General features: G+C 38.1%; 2 long non-coding RNA genes across 2 annotated transcripts; both read right to left on the reverse strand.

Moving 5' to 3' along the window:
- Positions 1 to 10,753: 10,753 nt before the first annotated feature.
- On the reverse strand, positions 10,754 to 13,136 carry LOC122028105. Its single transcript, XR_006124643.1, has 3 exons — positions 13,074 to 13,136; positions 11,291 to 11,347; positions 10,754 to 10,893 (listed from the first exon to the last, which is right to left on the reverse strand). It is a non-coding gene; the product is annotated as an uncharacterized LOC122028105 (long non-coding RNA).
- A 3,188-nt stretch (positions 13,137 to 16,324) lies between these two features.
- Positions 16,325 to 16,876, reverse strand: LOC122027869. The gene is made up of 2 exons (XR_006124555.1): positions 16,512 to 16,876; positions 16,325 to 16,381 (listed from the first exon to the last, which is right to left on the reverse strand). It is a non-coding gene; the product is annotated as an uncharacterized LOC122027869 (long non-coding RNA).
- Positions 16,877 to 17,045: the final 169 nt, after the last annotated feature.

A 17,045-nucleotide genomic window follows, 5' to 3' on the forward strand; every position in this document is an offset into this window, starting at 1 on the left:
ACGATTTCAATTTGAATTGGTTTAGTTGTTCATTAAGTGATTTATTTTCTTTACTTAGATTGTTTATTTGATTTTCATAAGTAGTTAATTTCCTATTTAAGTATGCAATGATTTTAAAGAACTTTTTATTTAAACTAAAATGTACCTCATCGGAACCTTCGGAAATGAGTGTGGACTCGTGGCTCGACTCTGGTTCGGACCCATCTTCCGATTCACTTTCCGATTCTGGTCCGTATGCCATCAGTGCGAGGTAGTTGGAGTGTTTCGGTTCTTTGCTGTCTGATTTTCCCCTGGCGATTCATCCCACGTCGCTTTAAGAGCGTTCTTCTTTTTTAGATTGGACCGTCGGTCTTGTAGTGTTGCTTCTTGAGAGCCTTAAAGTCGATCTGAGCCTTCTTCTTCATTTCCGGATTCCAATGTTCCGGGTTCATTGGGATTCTGTCATTATCGACGGGAGCCTTGTAACCTTTGGTGATGGTGAACCACTGGTCAAAGTCGGTCTTTAGGTACTTCTCCATCCGCTTCTTCCAGTACGAGAAGTTGTCACCATTGAATAGGGGAGGATGAACGATGATGTACCCTTCAAGTTGTGCCATTTCACAGCTGTAAAAAAAAACTAAAACGAGGTACCAATACTTGGTCTTGGATTAGCAGTGTTTGAGATATATTTAAACATATAGAAAAATTTGAGAGGTATTGCACCAATCTCAAATTAAAACCGAACAAAAAAAAATATCTGAATAGGTAAAATTTTACCAATTCAAATAGAATGCGAAAAACTGGAATTCGAAATGAAAATAAAATAATTCTCACAGGCTTGATTGGTGGCTGCACTAGTTCAGAGCAAAATTTCACTCTGATACCACTTGTTGGATCGATTACGCACGTGAGAGGGGGGTGAATCACGTGGTTTTTGAAAAACTTATCTTTTTAGTTTTAAAAATAGAATACGAACGTAGTGGAAAAGAAAAACACGAAAAGCAAGCACGAGAAGAACACAAGCGTTTTACTTAGTTTAGAGCCTTCGGCGACTCCTACTCCAAGACCCAGGCCCCGCAGACCTATCGATAGGTAATTCACTATAAATCTCTTTTGGTACCTCTGGAAGAGGGAATCAAAATACAAAGAAAAGTTAGAACAAGTGTAACACCCTGCACTTGTCCTTTTGTAGTATTTAATTACACGAATTAAATTTTACAAACAGTTTGGGGATTGAAGTGGAAGTGCTCATGTCGATATCGGTCTGCCGACCATGATCAGAAGTCCTCAGAGTAGTCGTCGGGAGTAGCATCTTTGCAGCAGAGTCATAGCAGAAGCCTGGAGCAGTCGGAAGTTCAATCGGATGCGTGGTTGCTCATATAGGTGTTGTTGAATGAGGCTTGGTCGAGTCTGCCTTATATAGGCTGTGGAAGGTGTGTTCCATAGCCATGGAAGGCACCTCTAATGAGGCAAGTTTGATCTCGAACAACCCGACACTTATCCACTACGAGGTCAAAAGTTTATCCTGTGGAATGCGCCTTCTATGAATAGTGCGAAGGTGTCTTCCATATCCATGGAAGGCGCCTTCGAGCACCGTTCACCCAAAGGCAATTTCCCTCTTTTGTCCTGCAAAACAATGTTAGTCCAACAAACCTACAAGACAAGTGTTAGCATAATTATAATTAAAGAGTAGTAATTAGTTCCTGTCCTCCCTGGACTAGGAACTAGTCAAAGTCTCAGCTTAGGGATCTCAAATAGACCTAAACTGGATCGACGCCTACTGTACCTCCAACCTGGATGTGTTCTCACTTGGTCACTCTCTTCTAGTGACTTACCTTAACTTACCAGTTTTCCAGACATCCGGTCAGCCCGTCGACCTATCTGGACTTCATGCCAGTTATCCGGTCAGCCTGTTGACCTAGCTAGACTTCTTACCAGATATATGGTCAGTCCGTCGACCTATCTAGTTTTCGTATTAGCTATCTAGTCGGCCTATCGACTTAGCTGAATTTTTTGCCAGATATCCGGTCAGCCCGTTGACCTATCTGGACTTCCTCTAGCTATCGAATTAGCCCATTGACCTAGCTGGGTTTCCTGCCAGATATCCGGTCGGTCTGTCAACATATCTGGACTTCATACTGCACACTTAATCATGTGGTTAGATCACAACAGAACCTAACTTAACTTACTTGTCATTCATCAAAATCTGAGTTAGATCATTAGTGCAAACCACACCAACAATCTGTACGATGATAAAATTTGAGAAAAACATACGCTCTTTTTAGTAAAGAGAATAACATCATAACATGTGATTCATACCACATGTGCTATGACGACAATAAGGGTAGTAGGAGAATGGATCCCTGTTTCTCTACTATGTGAGTGTCACGCCCCCAGAGGAGTCTATGCCAGACAAAAATCCGGCAGCATCTCCCCTGTATCGGTGACAATCTAAAACATACATACATACAAAATACATCAATCATATACGGCTGGAATATATACACAACCACGCAGTTATATAATCAGCCCACTCGGCTGGAACAAGAATAAATACAACCACACAGTTATATATATATATATATATATATATATATATATATATATATATATCAAACAGCCCACACGGCTGAAGGTAAAACACAACAGAAATCACAAATAACGATCACAAAATAACAATACAACTAACTGTGAGCCGGCTCGACTTGACACGACATCACCAAACCAAATACAAGATACCACAAAACAAAACTCCATATAAAAGAATACACAAATACAAGAACAAGTACAAAACCAACAATACGAAAGAAAGCACTAACGGTAGAAGGTGCTCGATGTGAAATGGGACTGGTGGACAGGATCTCCAGGCGACTCTATAAATCCTTTACCTGCTACCTCGTGAAATAACCAGTTTACGGGGTGGTGAGTAGTAAGACTCAGCGGGTAATAGATAGATAGTGCATGAACAAAATAAAGAACTAGAGATACAAAGGTATGCATTCTCGTAGGGAAATAGCAGATACTACAGTGATATCATAATAAGTGTCAATACCTGAAACCATATCCTAGGCTAGTAATAGACGGTCAAAAGTAGCAAAGATCTGCTACAGTACTGCTCATAACTACAAGGGTAGCATGTGACATATATACATAATACCAATAAGTGAGTCAGTGTCTAAACACATACAATAGATGTATATCTCAACATATGTAAGCATAACAGTATAAGTAATAGCAGCATAAACTAGCAACAGCATAAGTAAGCAACAACAGCATAAGTTATCAATAGCAGCATAAGCAGCCAGCAGCATAAGTATAATAACAACAGCATGTGCACGACGGTCAGGAATTTAGCAAAAAACCGCTTATACTACGAGTACCGCTTTTTCGCGTAAAAGTATGCTCCCTCTCTGCACCACGACCCTGTTGGGTTTTTCGGGCCGCGAAAACCGCTTTTTCGTGTCACGAAAATCCCGAAACTCCCTAGCCAACGGATCCGTGCAAAGAAAATTTTTTCAAAAAACTACGAGTACGAGTTTACCTAGATCTACACTTAGATCTACAAGGGAAAAATGTTATACCTTTGAAGCGAAGCCCTTCGCAATCCCGCAAGTCCAAGGTACGCCGGATCTCAAGATTGTCAACGTAGACAATCCTCTAGAAGTATCCACACGAACAAGATGTGTTCTCTAACACACAAGGATGGAGAAGAGAACACCACAAGTGTGCTAGCACTTCTTGATGCTCTCAGATGGGATTGGAAGAAGAAGAAAGGAAAAGAAGAGAACACACTCCTCTAAAATCTCTATGTGACTTTCACTAACCTTTCTTCTTGGATTAGATTCACTCTCCTTTCTTCTCCCTTGCTTGAAACCCACGACCAAGAGAAGAGAAGGAGCAAGAAGAGAGCTTAGGAGGAGGAAGATCACTTGAATGAGAGTTATTCACCAAAAGAAAACTTCTCTTTTCCATCAAGTGGTGTAACCCCTTCACATTAATCACAATTAATGTGGAGGCCATTAAAGAGAATAGTTGTAACCTCCATGAGGTGGCACATGTGATGATGTGGCACATCATCATTAGTTCTCCTAATGCTAAGTCACAAATGATGTGGCATAAAGTCAAGTCAAACTTGACTCTTCCTCTTCCTCTCAAGTCAAGTCAAACTTGACTTAATCTCTTTCATGGTTGATCTAATCCAACCATTTAATTCAAGCCAATTTAATATAATGAATCTAATTCATTTAATTAAATTGATTCAATGAGTCATAGTCTAAATTAGACTCATTGAACACATGAATCAACTTGAGTCCAACTCAATTAGCCCAATTAGGATTACTCTTAATCCAATTTGATTCATCACATGAATCTAATCCTCTTGGTTCATCATATGAACCTAATCTCCATCCACTTGTTCTTTGTGTGTGACCCAATAGGTTCTTGTAACGTTGGCAATGCCCCTAAACTCATTTAGAAGCATAAGTAATGAGCGGTATCTAGCAATACATCATTACTACCCAAGTTACAAGAATGTTGAGATCCAACATCACCTTGTGACTACTAATTGTGACTCCTCACAATATATGACAAGTGTCCTTCTATCCTAGACATCTAGATTGATCAATGTGAGGCATAGACCGTGTCATCCTCTGACCAATCTAAATCTTGAACTCCAAGTAGACTCACTCAATTAAATGAGCTCAATATCTCATATTGACTCATTTGGGCATGGCCATGCACTTCGTGGTCTCACTCTATCAAGAATATCGATGGCACTCCCGTCATATAGGAGGGATAGATCCCATCTACATCACTCACATCCCTCCGCATAATTTGTTACATACCCAGTAATCGCCTTTATAGTCCACCCAGTTACGGATGACATTTGACGAAACCAAAGTACATAACTCCTTATGTAGGGAACCATGATGACTTCAGGTCTAAGGACTAATAGTCATACTAATAGCCACATGAGAAAGTATATGACACTCATATAACGATCCATGATACTTTCTCATGGTGGGTCATTCAGTATACATTCTCTAATGCATACCCATGTGTCAACTTGATATCTCTATATCCATGACTTGTGAGATCAAGTCATCGAGTTGACCTACATGCTAGTCTTATTGCATTAACATTGTCCTTGAATATTAATACTCGACTAGGAATGATTAAGAGTAGTGTTCCCTATATCATCTCACTATCGGTTCAACTAACCGATTGATATAGGTGAGAACCTTCTACTCAAGGACGTTATTATACTTAGTTTATTTGGCACCAATACAAGTAAGTATAATAACCAAAAACCAAATGCCTTTATTTATATAGAATATGATACAACAAGTCCATAATACAATCATCAAATGATTGGCTATAGGGCGCTAGCTAATAATCTCCCACTAGCACTAGTGCCAATCAGTGTAGGCTCTAAGCCCCAATGACCTAGTGTGACCATCATGCTTCCCTTGTGCCAAAGCCTTGGTCAAGGGATCTGCGATGTTAGCCTCTGTCGGTACTCTACAAATCTTCACATCTCCTCTCTCGATAATCTCTCGAATGAGATGGAAGCACCGTAGTATGTGTTTGGTCCGCTGGTGTGAGCGAGGTTCCTTCGCTTGTGCTATAGCTCCATTGTTGTCACAATAGAGCTCAATAGGGTCAGCAATGCTAGGAACCACCCCAAGTTCATGTTAGTTAGAGCCCTAGAGCTAATCATTTGATGAATGTATCGCCTCATTGTATCATATTCTTGTATATCAATAAAGCCATTTGTTTTATGCAAAACACGAACCCTGACTGTGATCGATAATCATCCTGGTCGGTCTGGAAGCTAGCATCACTGTAACCCTTTACAGCTAGCTCATCATCGCCTCCATATATCAAGAAATATTCTTTAGTCCTTCTTAAGTACTTAAGAATATTCTTAACCGCTATCCAGTGACTTTCACCTGGATCTGACTGGTATCTGCTCGTCATGCTCAAAGCATACGAGACATCAGGTCGAGTACATTGCATGGTGTACATGATAGATCCTATGGCTGAAGCATAAGGGATCTGATCCATGCGGTCCCTCTCCTCTCTAGAAGAGGGACCTTGAGTCTTCGAAAGACTCACGCCATGTGACATCGGCAGAAATCCCTTCTTGGAGTTCTGCATGGCAAACCGAATGAGTACCTTGTCAATATATGTACTCTGACTTAGGCCAAGCAATCTCTTAGATCTGTATCCCTAGAATGCGGGATGCCTCACCTAAGTCCTTCATTGAGAAGCAACTCCCTAGCCAGGTCTTGACAGACTGAAGAATAGGGATGTCCTTCCCAATGAATAGTATGTCATCCACATACAATATGAGGAAGACAACTATATCCCCTACAACCTTCTTGTAGACACAAGGCTCATCTTCGTTCTTGATGAAACCAAACTATTTGATTGCATCATCGAATCGAAGATTCCAGCTCCGAGATGCTGGCTTTAGTCCATAAATGGACCTATGCAGCTTGCATACTCTGCTAGTATGCTGGGAATCTACAAAACCCTCAGGTTGTGTCATGTACACATCCTCGAGTAGGTTTCCATTTAGAAACGCGATTTTGACATCCATCTGCCATATCTTATAGTCATGGTAAGCTGCAATAGCAAGCATGATCCGAATGAACTTAAACATCGCTACTGGAGAAAAGGTTTCATCATAGTCAATACCATGAATCTGCTTGAAACCTTTAGCTACAAAGCGACCTTTATAGATAAGTCCATCCATGTCAGTCTTTCTCTTAAAGACCCACTTACACCCAATGGGTTTTACCCCTTCAGGTGGATCAACCAAAGTCCATACTTGGTTGGTGTACATGGATTCCATCTCGGATCTCATGGCCTCTAGCCATTTCTCGGAATCTGGTCTCATCACAGCTTCTTGATAGGTGGTAGGCTCATCCTCTATGAGCATAACGTCATCATGGTCAAACAAGAGAAATGAGTATCTCTCAGGCTGACGACGTACCCTATCAGACCTGCGAAGAGGTATGTCTACTTGAACTGGTTGTTGTTCCTCAACTCTTTGTGGAACAACATCATCCACAATAATTTGTGGTTCCAGTTCAACTTCCATCGAGGCTTCAGTGCTATTGTTCGCATCTTGAACTTCTTCAAGATCGAACGTGCTCCCACTAGTCTTTCTAGAAACAAAGTCCCTTTCTAGAAAGACCCCAGTCTTTCCACAATTACCTTGTGCTGACTGGGAATGTAGAAGTAATATCCCTTAGTTTCCTTGGGATATCCTATAAAGTAGCACTTGTCGGATTTGGGTCCTAACTTGTCTGAGACTTGACGTCGAACGTAAGCCTCACAACCCCAAATCCTCATGAAAGACACCTGGGCATCTCTCCCAGTCCATATCCTATATGGTGTCTTTATCACGGTCTTGGATGGAACTCGGTTGAGTATAAAAGCTGTCGTGTCTAGAGCATAGCCCCAAAGGTATGTCGGAAGATTTGTGTGACTCATCATAGACCGTACCATATCTAATAAGGTACGATTACTCCTTTCGGATACACCATTCCACTGTGGTGTTCCAGGAGGAGTGAGTTGGGATAGAATCCCACACTCAGCTAGATAGTCACGAAACTCATGGCTAAGGTATTCTCCACCTCGATCTGATTGAAGTATCTTAATACTCTTGCCAAGCTAGTTCTGTACTTCATTCTTGAATTCTTTGAACTTTTCAAAGGATTCAGACTTATGTGTCATCAAGTACACATAACCATATCTACTGAAGTCATCAGTAAATGTGATGAAGTGTCTATAACCGCCTCTAGCCACGACATTGAAAGGGCCACATACATCACTATGTATAAGTCCTAACAAATCAGTCGCTCTCTCGCTGTGCCCACTAAAGCACTACAACAAAAACCTTCATAGACATCGGTTTTCCACCGGTGTCTATTTCATTTTCGACCGATGTCTATGAAGCCGATGTTAAAAGTCTGTCATTTTAGACATCGGGTTAAAACCGATGTAGTATCACTTAACGACACCGGTCTTCAAATCGGTTATTAACCGATGTAGTATTACTTAACGACACCGTTTCATCAACGGTGTAAAACCGATGTAATATTATATGTTAATAACACCAGTTTTGGCAGCGGTAAATGACCGATGTAATATTAGTTAATAACACCGGTTTTGCAGCGGTGGAAAACCGATGTAATATGTATATTTATTACAACACAAATTTGATTTTCGAAACAATGAAAAACCGACAATAACAAAAAAAAACACAAATATTCACAAATTATACAAATATTCTTCATTCAATAATATCCATAAAATACACAAATATTCACAAATTATATAAATAATCTTCTTACAACAATATCCATAAAATACCCAAACATTCTTTTTACATCAAAAGCTAGCTAATAAATATCAAAATCAAGGTAGAACATTCTTTTAACACATCAAGGTAGAACCGCACTTCAAATGTAATCTAGCATGCATTCAACCCACTCGAACCGCACTTCGTCAATTTCAACTCTGGAGTACTTGAGATTTGTAAACTGTAAAAACACATAAATCCACCATATGTCAAATAACTAAAACAAATGTGTACATGCATCAAATAAAATAGAATACTGAGTTTTTAAAGGCTGCTGTGGAAGATAACGAATATAACATAGAATCTAAAACTTTCATATATGACACTTAGTATATGCTGCTTAGAATATAACATAGATAATTTGCTCCTTCTAATTCAAGTGTACAGATTGATAAGAACCGACAGCATCATACAACAAATTACTAGGCATGATAATGGTTGAACAAAGAAATATGACTGCACAACAAATCCAGTGAAGGAAGCATAGAAGAACAAAGCTACCTCTGATGAAGAGATCTACTATTTATTGTACTACCTCTGATGTCATCTTGGTATCCTGAATATCCTGCACTAAGCCCCCTATTTTCTGTGATTTTTGCTACCAACCAGAAGAACTTCATTGTGATTTCTGTGATTTATTGTACTATTTATTGTACTACCTCTGATGCCATCTTGTTCCCTCTATTGACAAGACCATCAGTAGCAGTCTGCGAAGAACTTCATTGTAACAGGCTATCGCTTCTGCATAATTTCCCTGGTGTAATACAAGAGAACAATCAATTTCCAACTAGGGGCAAAGACAGCAAAGAAGATGATAGACAAATTATATGACTTTCTTCCATTAAATGAGGCAATATGCAATAACTCTCAAACTAGCAATGAAAAAGGCAGATATAGTAGTCTACCTGTTGCTTGTATATAATAGCCAAGTTGTTGAAGGACGTAGATATCCCTGTTGTAACTGCTAAAGTTGCCTTATAGAATGATGCAGCAACACTCATCATGTTGCTGCATGAAGAGAAGTTTCATTAAGAAACAAAAATAAAGTATCCGCACAGTTGTCATCAAACATTTCTAAAACTTACCAATCCATGTATATGTTACCAAGGCTTGACAATGCTTGTGGATGGTTAGGTTGTAAAGCAGCAAAGGATGACTTGGGAAAAATTATTAAAATGAAGTTATTCAACAAGGAAAAAATGAAGATTTATTCATGGAAAGCTTACAGTAGACAATAAGTAACTTATTTGTAGAAAGTGGTAGAACAAATAATGAAGTGTGCAAAATGGATTTATTGATAGAAAGCTTACCAGCCCAAAATGGTGGAACTCCACACAGTAAGATATAGAGTATAACTCCAGCACTCCATATATCAATTTCTGGTCCATAATTCTGTTTTAAAACTTCTGGAGCCATGTAATAAGGGCTTCCAACTATCTCAGAAAATCTTTCACCTAGAATTGGGGTAAAAAGAGAAAAAAAAATAAGTAGAGCACGCCCTTATAGTAAAACTAAACTTCAAGTTATGTTATTGAATGGAAGTGATCATTAATGAGACTCAACAAAAATGAAGATCATTAATATGCATTCATATGGTAACTAATCATTCTAACTTCATTAACCAGGAGAACTTTAAGACTAAAATAAATAGATGAATACAGTAAAAATAAAACTCTCCTTCAACTCCACTGAACAAAAATTGCTTCTTGTTCAAGCAGTGTTATTGCCAATAGTTCACTCCATTCATAACATTATGAACTTAATCTTCTCATTCCAGACACTCAGAGATCAAAATATTCAAATTAGACATGAAAACAATCTCAATAAGTGCATTGCCAATAGTTCTTAAAATATTACCAAGGAGGAGAAAATAAGGAAAACATTCTTACGAAGTGTTCTTTTGTTTTAGCAAACTAACTTAGCGAAATGCAAGGAACAAAATGTTAAGTAAACAATGAATTGTGAGATAAATTCTTTCCATAGAACAACATTAACGGCAATACACGAACTATTTTAGAAGACAACACTAGCATAGATAGTTCCACGGCTGCACCACATTGTTAGCAACACAAAATAATCAGATAAAGACAGTATCAGTGGAAGAAATGTTATGTTAATTATCTATTCTGAACCTAATCACAGGATTAAATCAATATGCCCACATCCGTACCTACACAGAAACTTCAACTGGTCCAAGATTTTCTAATTAGAAAGAAGACACTTCATCAAAGGGGGAAAAAATCAGCAAGCAATAGAAGATGAGGATGATTTGGACCTGCGAAGCTCTTCTTGGCGATAAACAACCTGCATTACCAATGAATAAGTTTTAAGCATCTGAAAGTTATTTATTCCCTCTTTAACTTGTTAAATAGATATTAGATCAAAGTGCAAGTTGTTTGAATAAATCAACATTTGCGGACTTACCATCATCCTCAACCATAGGATGATAAGGTGTTTTAGGTTCAGTTATTTTCTGCCTCACTGGTTTATTGGCTTCAATTTCATACAAGTTGTCTTCATTCCATCTCACTTGAGGCCTACTAAAAGATATACATAATATGCAACTCTTAAGGTTTATATTATCCAACATGGAGAAATACATAAGTCAGTTTCAGGGGAAAAAAAAGTGACACCTAACCATTTTTTTTTAAAAAAAAATCTGCAGAATTTCTAAATTCTGAATCTAGTCATATGTAAAATCAATTTTTCTATGAATGATCACTTAATCAAATTCCTTCTAAAACAGACAAGCATCCTCTGTACAAATAAAAGAAAAGCTAAAAGGTCCTGAACTATGGAATTTGTGAATTTTCAAGCCAGTTGTAATAGCGTCAACTAATTTACGAAAATAATTTTTTGAAATTTTGTTTAAATAGACAACATCTAGCAAGGCCAAGACAAAAGAAAAGGTAAATATCACGCATTACTAGTACTAACCTCATTGTCCAAAATAACATATCTTAGCTATCAGTGAAATTCCTGATTATGTTTTTCCTGTGTATAGAAATACACATGATAAAAGTGTTAACTTCGAACACAATTTAGCAGCAAAAAACTGAATATTTACAGATAGCACAAGCTTAAATTCTAAACCATTTGTTCAGGAATGCATATAGGGAGGTACAAATACAATGATGATTTCATCAGGGGAAAAAAATTGAAGCACACTTCTCCAAAAAGAAATGGCAATACAATATATAGATAGCAGACAATAAATAATCAAACAAAGTTCACAAACTTCTAGAGGTAAATTGGAACATACTAGTAACACAGAAATGAAGCATATTATAATTCAATTATAATCAATGTAAATATGTTTGATGGTGTTAGTCAATAGTTCCCCCGAAGTATTTGATCTAGGACAACACCAACTTGTGCCACTATGGTAAATGCCAACATCCTCCGCATCTACACATCTGACGGGAGTAGAATGGAAGGGGCTCCCAAAATCTGAGCATTCACTAGCTTTAACTCAGAGCAAACAATATGAAGGCACATAATAGTGAAGACCTTGTCAGAACTATTCTAAATGACCTTGACAATTGAAGTGATTTATAAAATACTACAGTCAACTCAAAAATCTAAAGTCAACCAATGTGAGTAACTATCCCAATGTCTTATCTTAATTGGAAGAGATCGCCGATTACATCATGAACCACAAACCAAACTCAAACTATTGCAGCACGCAAAGCGTAGTTCTTTCCTTTCAATTTCTTCATAGTAATAGTAATGGACACAACGGGGCTTGAAAGATCAGTAATAGGAGACATTAAGGAGGTAGTCAAAGAGTTTGACTTTTTACCATGTATCAGTAAGGTTCACATCATAGATTAACCTCATATCAGTAAGGTTCAATCCAGTTATCAGTCACATAACATCTATGCATACACTAATATATTTTTGTTAACCATGGATATACTTGCACTTCCAATCCTCTGGATAAAGTTAGCTTCTTTCAATGGCGAGTTAGTAGTTGCACAATATGCAAATAAATCAAACTAAATTAATATAACAAATCTCTTGAACACTTCCATGGTTTGTGTAATCACATAACTGAGTAACAAACACTCTTCATGGTTTACTATACAACTTACGAAGAAGACTTAATGAGAGTTCCTTCAAGAAAAACTGGATAGAAGTGGGATCAAATAGGTTTCAATACTCTTCATTTCAAAGATGCTATAACTAGATTGAATGCACAGGCAAATAAGTAAAATACAGATTACAAGCAAGAAATCAGCATTATCTCTTTATGAATTAGAACTAATTACTTCTTTATAGTCGTCCATAACACATTTCTAGGAAGGTACTAAAAACAACAATAAAACCCCCCTAATATTTGGATTAAAAATTAAAAAAAAAGGAAGTGTGACTAAGTATAGGAAGCCATAATGCTAATAGATTAAACGAGCTTCAACTGAAGGATTACAAGACCAATTCAGCAAGAAAGTTCACGCCTTTTAGAATTAATCCATGGGTTTAAAAAGAAACAATTTTTTTGATTCCATATGAGGCACAAACATGAAGAACCAGCCAAACCAGAAATCTACCCAGATTAATTTGGCCATTTTGTTTCTTGCCAAAAAAATAAAAATAAAATAATCAACCAAATAACTTTGTTCCAACACATGAATCCAAACAAAACCTAACTATTAGTGATTCCCTAAGGAAACAGAAGACAATTAGGCAAGAATCCAATAAAGAAAAGAGGGGAAATTACCAGAGCGACGATGAAGATTCAACGCAGGACCAGGATGGCTTGCTGCTGGATGGTAATGGTGGTACTATTTTTTCCCAACCAGGATTTGGACCGCGCCGCTTCTGCTAGGGCTCGCGGAGAGGGTCGTGTCTCGCGGCGAGGAAGGTGTCTGGCCGCTGCTGCTAGGGCTTGCGGTGAGGAGACTGCTCGCGGAGAGGAAGGTGGCACGCGGAGAGGAATAGGGTTCGCGGAGAGCTCCAGCTCGCGGATGCTCGTGGCGAGGAAGGTGCGGTGGCTCGCGGCGAGGAAGGTGGCTGGTCGTGAAGAGGAGCTCGCTCGTGGAGAGGGCGGTGGCTCGCGGAGAGGAGCTCGCTCGTGGAGAGGAAGGTGGCTAGGGCTCGCGGAGAGGAGCTCGCTCGCGGGCGGTGCTTTTTTTGATGCGACGCGGCTTTTTTTTTTTCTTCTTCCGCGGACTGGACCAACAAAAAAAAACAAGCGAGACTGCGAGCAATGTGGACGAGGTTTCACAACGCGGACGGAGAAGCATGGGCGTTGATCTAGACGAGATGGTCGAAGATTTAGGTTTAGGTTTAGACGAGAGAGATAGTCGCGTGAGGAAGGGGCGCGATATAGATTTAGGTTTGGAGGGAACTTCACAGTGTTGCAAATTTTGGCTGTGGGAATATTAAAATATTTTATTTTGGTTCATTAACACCGGATTTTAAAAATCGTAATTAAAATCGGTGTCTATTAACGAAAAAAAGGCGCTCATAGACATCGCCTAAAAAACCGATGTCTATGAGCTAAAATCTGCGCTCATAGACACCGATTTTTGAAAAAACCGGTGTAAAATACTCAAAGACATCGATTTTTGCATAAAACCGTTGTTGTTCCACTGATGTCTATGAGGGTTTTTGTTGTAGTGAAGGGAGTCTTGGTCATCTTGCCTAATAAGCATGACTCGCACGTCTCATAAGTTTCAAAATCAAATGAGTCCAGCAAACCATCCTTATAGAGCTGGGATAAGCGCTTGTCATTTATATGACCTAAGCGACAGTGCCAGAGATAGGTTTGGTTCAGGTCATTGACTTGAACCTCTTGGTATTTATGTTATAAATAGGGCTTTAAAGATCTAGAATATAGAGTCCATTTATCAAAGGTGCACTACAATAGAACATATCGTTTAAATAGATGGAACAACATTTGTTCTTTATTGTAAACGAGAAACCTTTCTTGTCCAAACAAGAAACTGATATAATGTTCTTAGTAAATGTAGGCACATAACAACAATCATCTAATTCTAGTACAAGCCCAGAGGGCAGAGATAGATGATAAGTTCCTACAGCAACATCAGCAACCCGTGCTCCATTGCCTACTCGTAGGTCTATCTCACCCTTCGTCAATGCCCTGCTATTTCTCAGCGCTTGTACATTAGTACAAATGTGCGAAGCACATCCAGTATCTAATACCCACGATGAAGAAATAGAGAGGTTGACTTCTATAACATGTATACCTGAAGTAGAAATCTTATTTCTCTTCTTCTTAAGATCTTCCAGGTATTCTTTGGAGTTCCTCTTCCAATGCCTTGCTTGTCCTTGATATAGGTGACAAAGATGTTCAACCATATCATAAGCACTCATCAACTCATGTTACTTCTGAAGCTCAGAGTTCATGGTCGCGAGCATAAGACAGGACACATCTAATGCGTCATCTTGATGTTCTTATAAGTATCCACTACAACAAAATCGCACATAGACATCGGTTTTCCACCGGTGTCTATTTGATTTTCGACCGATGTCTATGAAGCCGATGTCAAAAGTCTGTCATTTTAGACATCGGGTTAAAACCGGTGTAGTATCACTTAACGACACCGGTCTTCGAATCGGTTATTAACCGGTGTAGTATCACTTAACGACACCGTTTCATCAACGGTGTAAAACCGATGTAATATTGTATGTTAATAACACCAGTTTTGGCAGCGGTAAATGACCGATGTAATATTACTTTATAACACCGGTTTTACATCGGTGGAAAACCGATGTAATATGTATATTTTTTAACAGAACATATTTGATTTTAAAACCGACAATAACAAAAAAAAATACACAAATATTCACAAATTGTACAAATATTCTTCATTCAATAATATCCATAAAATACACAAATATTCACAAATTATATAAATAGTCTTCTTACAACAATATCCATAAAATACCCAAACATTCTTTTTACATCAAAAGCTAGCTAATAGATATCAAAATCAAAGTATAACATTCTGTTAACACATCAAGGTACAACTGTCTCAAATGTAATCTAGCATGCATTCAGCCCACTCGAACCGCACTTCATCAATTTCAACTCTGGAGTACTTGAGATTTGTAAACTGTAAAAACACATAAATAATATATTAGTAAATCAAGACCAAAAATCATAGTTGAAAAAGTAGTAAGAGCACCAGGTAACAAGATGACTAATTTGAATGCTTAAAAAGAGACCTATTCATCATTTATCTCAACCACATCAATGCTTACTTCAATGCTTGTAATAAGGATCTTCAGTGATTCACAAGGTATCAGAAAGTTGAATTTGCAGTTACAAATGAAGTAAAAGAATCATATTCAGCTGTTAAAAGATAACTAGGTCCATGCTCTTAGAGAGAACCATACAAAACAAAATGAAAGGTTTTGAACATAAAAAAAAAAATGTTAGTCATGCCAAGACTGAGATCACTCATCTATCTATCATTTCAACCTAATAAATTAGTTACTTTGGTTTTACAAAGTCTCCCAATTATGTAGGAAGATCACAGAAGAATATTCCTGATAAAAGTTAACTTTCTTTAGTAGAAACAACCAATAGCGCTATAACAAATCCAGGAACAGCAACCAACCATTAGTCACTAATATATGAAGAGATTGCAAATGGAAGTGAACTTAAAGAAAAAAAAGAGCAAATAAAAATCAACTAGACAGCAATGGATCCAACATAAAAAAGTGTGCAAAAACTAATAAATAATAATAAGGGTTACAAATCACTCCTACACAATCAACACTACACTTGCTTCCAACTAAGAGAGCCTATAATTAAACAATCAAAAGTGTACCAATAATTCTCCTTTCTGATAAATAGTTGTAATAATAAATCAAAAGCATAACATGTTGTGCTCATATAGCTAACAATAAAAGTGAAACAAAAAAATATAGCTCTTGGGAATTAACTGACACGTATGGTAAACATGACCACCAAATCAAAGATGAAGTGTGTGAAAAATACCTTTGGTTTCTCTCCCTCCTTTGGTTTCAGTAGCTCTTCCTTTGAAATAGCTTTCCCTGCAGAAAATAATTCAGTCACTCAGCAGTCAGAAACATGCAAATATAAAACTACAAAACCGGTAGAATCTGGGCTTCCAAATGTACATGAAAAAATTTCAAATTCAATGCTGTGTCAGAGAACTCAAACCTTTTGCATCACGATATACTGGTTCTACACTTTTACCACTCAAACTAGGATCCAAGGATGCAAATCTGGGACAAAAAAACAAAAAATAGTGAACATATATATACCAGTCGTGAAGGCATACTCAGCCGATGTCGTATCCGTTTCCCAGTCCTTCCATCTGTGTATCTGCCCAAGAGAAGATTATCAATGCAAAGTGGATACTGCAACAGCTAAACTAAATCATCCTCAGGCAATGCTATGGAATTATTCAGAATGATACATAATGTAATCCACTACTCTGTCACTGCAGATTCACCTTTGCTCTTCCAAGGACCATTATAAGAGCACTATTTACCACATGAAACTCAGCCAAAAACAAGATCAGAATGTGCAACTGGTGCAAGCCTGTGGCAGTAATCAGTTGCTCCTTTTCCTACAAGTGATCGCAACTGAACATTTTAGTGAAAGCTTCTTAGATTTTGTTTACAATAGATTATTTTCAACCAAACAATCAGAGAATTGGAAGTTGCTGTGCACTACTCACTGGGGGGCATT

This window comes from Zingiber officinale, chromosome 10A, assembly GCF_018446385.1.
Source record: "Zingiber officinale cultivar Zhangliang chromosome 10A, Zo_v1.1, whole genome shotgun sequence".
Lineage (NCBI taxonomy): Eukaryota > Viridiplantae > Streptophyta > Magnoliopsida > Zingiberales > Zingiberaceae > Zingiber > Zingiber officinale.